This window comes from Solanum dulcamara, chromosome 9 (assembly GCF_947179165.1).
Source record: "Solanum dulcamara chromosome 9, daSolDulc1.2, whole genome shotgun sequence".
NCBI classification, from domain to species: domain Eukaryota; kingdom Viridiplantae; phylum Streptophyta; class Magnoliopsida; order Solanales; family Solanaceae; genus Solanum; species Solanum dulcamara.
In genome coordinates, this window is record NC_077245.1 from 60,169,776 (window position 1) to 60,178,086 (window position 8,311).

Sequence of the window (8,311 nt, forward strand, 5' to 3'; positions counted from 1 at the left end):
GAAATAATAGAATGAAAAATAAACATATAAAAAGAAAAATGGCAATGTCAACATGAAGACGAAATTTCTACCTACAAAACAAAGCCTATCAGAAGAATGAAATTCTGGCCTTAAATATGTCACATTACCTTTTTTTTATGCCGTGAATTGTATTGATATATATAGATGTTTTGATTATATTCTGCTACTATATTATTTCACAAAGCTTTCATAACTCTTTAGAATTAAGTAATTTTTAAATAACCAAATACATTTCAATATGACCTTTTCTCATTTTTAAACAAACTTTTAAACTAAACTCGGTTAAATAATATGCAGAAAATGGGATGGAATCACAAAGCCACGCAAGATAATAACCCTGTTCGTAGGTGTGAACATTTGATTTTCAGTAACAGCGAAACTATCCTTTTTTAGCTTAAACTCAACTTTTTGTTTGCCTTTTTGTCTTCTTATTTTGATTGCCTTCTAATGTGATTCCCTCGTCCAAAATTACTTGTCAATTTTTCTTTACTTAATTTAATTTAATTATATGAACTTCTATCAATATTTTAAAATATATTATTTCATCAAATTAATATGAGATAAATTATAATTTATAGTACTTTTAATATATTTAAGTTATTTGTATTTTAATGTTATTAAATTAATCTAATGCACTGTTAACTCCAAATATAGTTAAATTAACTCAAAAGAAACAAAATTTAATTACTATTTTGGGAATGGAAGGTGCCACAGGTACTTTTATTACCGGGTTAACACTTTTGTTACTCTCTCTTATTGAATTACTTTGAAGGTTACAATTTGAATTTGTCATTTCAAGAGTTGTTTTTTAGCTCATTTTCAACAATGGTTGTTACTGTTTGTCCTTTTTTTTCACCTCAACATTATACTTCTTTTGCTCTTGCTTTCACATGCAGGACTCTGGTATTTGGTTAGCTCACAATTGTTAACATTTTTCATTGCTACATGTTATAAATCGAGAGAGGTTCCATATATCTTTCTTAGTGTTGATCAAGATGAAATTTTTAGTGTTTTTCAATTTGTTAGGAATGCTGGCTTTGTTATATGGTTATGTTCATTGTAAGGAGTGTACAAACACTTTTACTCCATTGTCATCACACACTTTTAGATATGAGTTATTGTCTTCAAAAAATGAAACTTTAAAACAAGAGATTTTTAGCCATTACCATTTGACTCCTACCGATGATTCAGCCTGGTCTAACTTGCTTCCTAGGAAGGTGTTAAGGGAGGAAGAAGAATTTGATTGGGCAATGATGTGTAGAAAGATAAAGAATTCTGGTGGTCATAGAGAAATTGATGGTTTATTGAATGAGGTTTCACTCCATGATGTGAGATTGGAACCTAATTCAATGTATGGAGTTGTTCAGCAAACAAATTTGGAATACTTGTTAATGTTGGATGTTGATAGATTGGTTTGGAGTTTTAGGAAAACAGCTGGTCTGGAGACTCTTGGTAAGCCATATGGAGGTTGGGAGAAACCAGATGTCGAGGTTCGAGGTCATTTTGTTGGTTAGTTCTCCTTTCTACCTTTCAGCATTTGATTTACGGATGAATTTTGTTTGTGTGTAGCACTTTTAATTTGCTTATTGAAATTTCTGGACAGTAAGGATTCAGACCTCGACTAGTTTCGTTGTTACATTAGTTGTAATTGCCTCTTGAGTGGGAATTTCAAAACGAATTGATATTTACCATCTACTATTTTAAAGATGCATATCTATGTTGTTCTATGTGTTAAATATTTCAAGAATATGAGTTATTGTGGACATTTTCTGCTGATCTCCCGAATGTATAATCTTTTACTCTCTTTCTTTTTTTCACATGATTCAAGAATCAAACTTCCGAGTTTCTGAATTTTAGCTGATAGTTTTGTGTAACTTGAAGGTCATTACCTTAGTGCCACAGCACAGATGTGGGCCAGCACCTATAATGACAGTCTTGGGGAGAAAATGTATGCTGTTGTTTCTGCACTAAATGACTGCCAGGAAAAGATGGGTACAGGGTACCTTTCTGCCTTCCCGTCAGAGTATTTTGATCGCTTTGAAGCTATAAAAACAGTCTGGGCACCATATTATACAATTCACAAGGTAGATGTACTTCCTGAATCAATTATTGCTTCTTATGGCCATTTATGCTCCGATTTACTAAAGTGGACTTTGACAGATATTGGCAGGTCTTTTGGATCAGCATACTTTAGCAGGCAATCCTAAAGCTTTGAAAATGACTACATGGATGGTTGATTACTTCTACAATCGAGTGCAAAATGTGATTTCCAAGTATACTATTCAAAGGCACTGGGATTCGTTAAATGAAGAAACTGGTGGCATGAATGATGTTCTTTATAGGCTGTACAGAATAACGGTGTGTAAAATTTGCCCAATAAACAGTCTAACCATTTCAGTGCTTGAATCTTCAACTTGAGTGCCAAATTTTCTGTCTATTAAAATCTGCATTTACTGACTTAGCATTGTTATTTCGTCATTCCAACAAACCTTCATTCTTATATAACATGCTTTTCATGATATCATTTGGAAAATTGCAGCTTTTCTTAGCACACATCTTTAATCATTAATTGCCTTACATGTTAATGGAGCAACGATATGATATATCGTCTTTGTGTTTATCTGCCTTGTCTCTCAACTATTATCTAAATAATCCTACGTTATTGTCCTCTAAATGATGTGGCAGGGTGATTCAAAGCACTTAGTGTTGGCACACCTTTTTGACAAACCATGTTTTTTAGGGCGCTTAGCTGTAAAGGTATAAATTCTTGTTCTTCACATTCTCACATTGTAATACACGCACTAAATATCGACTGGTATCTATTACCGTTACTTGCTATAATTCAACTAATTGCTGTCCTGAGTTTAATTGAAGTGCCTCATTGGCACAAGATATGAGAACGAACCAAGATCCTTACTGGGAAAGTCATTTGGCTTGTCCTATCTTGAAAAGACTTCCACATATTTTTTCAGATTTTGTTGTTGAATTTCAAAATCAAACATGCTATTGTATGTTTATAGCTGAGTATCAACACTAGTTGTAAAGGTAGTATGTCAGAGTGGTTCTAAAAAGGGTCTCTTCTTTTTTGTTGCTTGTCTTGAGAAATGTAAGTACTTCTTTATCGCCATAGTTTCTTATGTAACTAAATATGATCTTTAGTCGGGTAATTTCTGTTTTCCTTTTCGTTTAAGCTGATCTTATTTGATCCATGATTACTATAGTTGTGTGTGTGATGCGCATCAACTTTATTGTTGATATCTTTTTCCTTTCTCTTCTGTCAGGCTGATGACCTATCGGGTTTTCATGCAAATACGCACATTCCAATTGTTATTGGATCACAACTGCGTTATGAGATTACTGGTGATCCAATTTCCAAGGTAAAAGTTTTTGGTTATGGAAATTGGGATTGGGATGTTCTTCATGAGATTACTATTACTGCATTAAACTTCATTTTTTTCTTTAGGAAATTGGTATGTTCATGGATATTGTCAATTCTTCCCACAGCTATGCAACTGGAGGGACATCAGTCAGTGAACATTGGTAATACGGTCTAAAATATCTAATGGTGATAAACAGTTGTATAATTTGTTTATTAAGCATATTATAGACAAAGCTAATTCCTATTAATCTCTTATGAGCTCCCTTCTTTGGCTCAATTCATTTAAAGTTCTATCTCCCCTTCTCTTTGATGTCAACCTGAGCAGGTCAAATCCAAAGAGGTTAGCAAGCACGCTAAGCACAGAGATTGAGGAATCGTGTACTACCTATAATATGCTGAAGGTGTGCTCATGGATTTTTGTGTGTTGTTTCCTATTTTGCTCCTAGGGGAAGAGAGGACATAGTGTCTTGTGTGTTTATTTATGCACAAATGTGAAACTTTTGTAGGTTTCCCGCCACTTGTTCAGATGGACCAAAGAATGGCATATGCTGATTATTACGAGCGCTCATTAACAAATGGTGTGCTAAGTATACAAAGGGGTAGAGATCCTGGAGTGATGATGTATATGCTTCCACTTCTACCTGGTGCTTCCAAAGCTCGGACCTACCATAAATGGGGATCACCGTTTAATGACTTTTGGTGTTGCTATGGAACAGGTGTTGGAATCAATATTCACTCTGATCCTTCACCCTTCTCTTCTTTTTTGATAGTCGTGGTGTCCAGACAAGATTCTACTTGTACTTGCGACCTCTCACTAGCATAGGTACCGAGTAACTTTGTCCACCAAAGATTGAACATACGAAAAGAAATCACCAAGTGTTTTCACCCTCCTTTTCTTGAAAAGAACAATCTTCTCTATGCCCCTGGCACTGCAAACATATTTAAGTCTGCTACTCTCCATGCTAATATCTGCAACAAAATTTTCTGACTTCTCTGAGTTTAACCCCAAAAATCTATAGCTTATAAAAATGGAATGGAATTAAGTTGTATTTTCCCATTTTCTAGGGATTGAATCATTCTCCAAATTGGGAGATTCTATTTATTTCGAAGAGAAAGGGAATTCTCCTGGGCTCTACATCATCCAGTATGTATCTAGCACTCTTGATTGGAAGTCTGGGCAAGTTGTGGTGAGTCAGAGCATAGAGCCTGTTGTTTCATGGGACAATCGCCTTCGAGTGACAATAACGGTGTCCTCAAAGGGGGTACGCATTCTAAATTTATTCTGTTTCTTTATCCATTTGTTGGAACTTTATTATTTGATAGAATGCAGTACTCCTCCAAGTTCCAAGCAATAGTACCTCAAAATGCCATTTTTGTGGCTTTAGATTACTGATATGCTTGAGCCGCACTTGATTTGATCATTAATTATTATGATTAATAATTCTTTCAGAACAAAACTAGTGCACCATCTACATTGAATTTCAGGATACCAAGTTGGACAGATTCAAGTAGCGCAAAAGCATCCATGAACGGGAAGAATTTATCTGTACCTCCGCCGGGTAGCAACTTTCCTCCTTTTTGTGATGCCTTTCTATATTTTGTATCAAATCAATTTTTTCACCTAGCTGATGTCTTTTTTCTATAATTTAATGACACTTACCGATGCAGGTAATTTCCTCTCGATCACCAAGGGTTGGGGCTCAGGTGAAAAAATCACCATTGAGCTGCCTATGAATCTTAGAACAGAGGCATTAAAGGTGACAATTAAGATATTTCTTTGTCAAATCAATGTTATATGTCTCTATATAAAAAAAAAATTAAAAAAGCTAATGGATCATACAATATAGCTACTTACAAACTCTTGTAAATGGTGCTTCAGATGACCGTCCAGAATATACATCGATACAGGCAATTCTTTACGGTCCATACCTTCTTGCGGGCCATTCTACTGGTGATTGGGATATTGAAAGAAAATCCACTTCTCTCTCAGATTTGATAACTCCAGTTCCAGATGATTATAATTCTCATTTAATATCTCTCACACAAGAATCCAGTAATGAAACATTCGTTGTGACTAGCACGAATCACTCAATTCAAATGGAGAAGTACCCTGAAGCCGGAACAGATTCCGCTGTCGGTGCTACCTTCAGACTCATATCAAATGACAGAGAATCTGTCAAGCTTTCCGAAGCAAAAGATTTTGTCGGGAAACTAGTCATGTTCGAGCCCTTTGGTTTCCCTGGAATGTTCATAACTCATATAGGAAATGACACCAGTCTCGGGATCTCACAGTCCTCGGATGGCGCTGGGTCTTTGTTCCGTTTGGTTGAAGGATTGAATGGGAAGGACGGGACAGTTTCGTTAGAAGCTGATGCTCAACGTGGTTGCTTCATGTATAGTGGTGTGGACTACAAACATATATTAAGTGTCAAGCTTAACTGCAATTCGAAGTCCTTCGATGCTGAATTCAAACGGGCAACAAGTTTTAAGTTGGGAAATGGGATTGCCAAGTATCACCCTATCAGCTTTGTTGCAAAAGGTTCTAAGAGAAACTTTCTTTTGGAACCATTATTGAGTTTGAAAGATGAATCATATAATGTTTATTTCAACATTCAATCATAGTGATTTCAAATAATAATAACGCTGATTAACTGGTCGTTTAGTTTATTTTATTAACGAAATTCTTAACTCCCAACATATAAGTTTTAGCATAAGTTGTACAATGTTTAATAGTTATTTAAAAAATTATCCCCTCGATTGGTTGGCCTTATTAAAATCTGCATGGTACTTCCTAGCCTACATTTTCTTAAAATTAATCATGATCGAATTCAATTGCATTTTTCAAATAATATACTTTTTTAAATTAGATTTTTCTTTGGGGGTCATCTATATATATATAATAAAGGAGAATAGTTTACAATGTGGTTAAACCAAGTTGTAAGGTAATAAAAAGCCACTTGACAATTTTAGGCCAAGTTAATAAATAATGTAATAAAATTTTAGAATTGATAAATTAAAAATATTAGATTTTTAGAAAGAATAAAAATCGTTTGTATTACCACAGCTAAAGAGTTCAGCACCTAGGACAAATAAAGCAGGGGAGAGAGGATCACCTTGTTTGAGACCCCTTGTGGAGTGAAAGAAACCATGTCTTGAACCATTGACTATAATAGAGTACAGTTATCAGCCATGATTCTCCAAACCATGTCAATGAAAGTTTCTTTAAACCCCATTCTTCTCATCACAAGATAAGTGTAAGTCCAAGAGACCCTATCATAAGCCTTGGTCATGTCAAGTTTTATCACAACATTGCCTCCAACATTTGGTTTTTTGATCTGGTGGATTATTTCCTGGGCAAGCATGATATTTTCAGAGATGTTTCTATTCTTGACAAAGCCAGATTGGTTCAAGGAAATGAGGTTGGGGAGAATAGGAGCAAGTCTTAGGTAAAGGAGTTTGGAAATGATTTTGTTAGTGAAGTTGCTAAGGCTTATGGGTCTGAACTCAGAGATATTTGTAGGATGGTTTACTTTTGGGAGTAGAACCAAACAAGTATGGGTGAAATATTTAGGCATAGTTTGTCCACAAAAGAAGGATGTGATCACTCTAAGGAGGTCTTCTTTGATGATATCCTAGCACACCTGAAAGAAAGTTCCATTCATCCCATCAGGGCCAGCAGCAGAGTGAGGATTCATAGTAAAAACAGCAGTTTTCACTTCTTCCATAGTAGGCATGGCTTGTAAATCTTCATTGTCTTTGTCAGTCACCATTGTAGGTATGCAATAGAGTGTCTACTATTGGATGTGCTCCTCCTTTCCAGTAAAAATTTATTGGAAATATTCACAAGCAGCATTAGCTATCTCTTTATCACCTTGCACCCAAGAGCCTTCTTTATTTTGGATCCTGTGGATGTAAAGCTTTCTTCTCCTGCCTCTGATGAGAGCATGAAAGTAGCTAGAGTTCCTGTCACCTTCTTTGAACCAGTGCAGTTGAGACTTTTGTCTGAGAATAGAATCCTCCATCTTCATGTATCTAATGTACTCAGCATTGATAGCATGCAGTTGAGACCTATTTTCATTAGAGTTTATACTGATCAGATTCTCTTCAGCTTGTCTAGCCTTCTCCTCATATTTTTTGACTTTAGCATAGATGTCTTCAAACTGATTTCTTGACCAGCAGCTAAGAGTAACAGTAAGTCTCTTTATTTTTTGATGAAAACTCCACATTGGATTTCCTTCAGAAGGTCTGCTCCAGCAATTCTTGACAGTATCCATGAAAGAAGGTTGCTCAGGCCAGCAGTTCAGGAGAAGAATTGTTGGTCAATCATTTCCAAGAGCAAGGGCAGTGATCAGAACCCACAGAAGGAAGATGAGTGATGCTGGTATGGGGCATGGTCTCTATCCAGTTATCATTAACCATCCCTCTATCAAGTCTCTTCCAAATTCTAAAGTTGATACCCCTCAGGTTGGACCAGGTGTATTTCTGACCTGAGAAACCAAGGTCTTGAAGACCTGAGGCCTCAATAATGCTAATGAACTCAAAACTCTTTCTCATATTATAGGGGACACCCCCTAGTTTTTCTTCAGGGTCTACAATAACATTAAAGTCTCCTATAATGCACCATGGATTGGATGTAGTAGACTGCTGTAGAAGGCTATCCCATAAAGGTCTTCTGAGATGATCTTTACATTTAGCATAGACAAAGGTAGTGATGAATTGATTTAGGATCATGACATGATTGAGATCACAAGTGATTAGTTGCTCATCATTCTCCAAAATCTTGCAGTTCACATCTTTGGTCCAGAAAATCCAAATCTTACCATTGGGATTGTGGATGGCATGCTTCCCCTTGTTTTTTGTATGGAATCAGTGTCTAGATAAAGTACCTTCCCTACAGAGGCTAGCAGGGCA

At 35.8% G+C, this 8,311-nt stretch overlaps 1 pseudogene; it reads left to right on the top strand.

Annotated features, from left to right (window-relative positions):
- The first annotated feature begins 944 nt into the window (after positions 1–944).
- Positions 945–6,056, top strand: LOC129903253 (uncharacterized; annotated as a pseudogene).
- Positions 6,057–8,311: the final 2,255 nt, after the last annotated feature.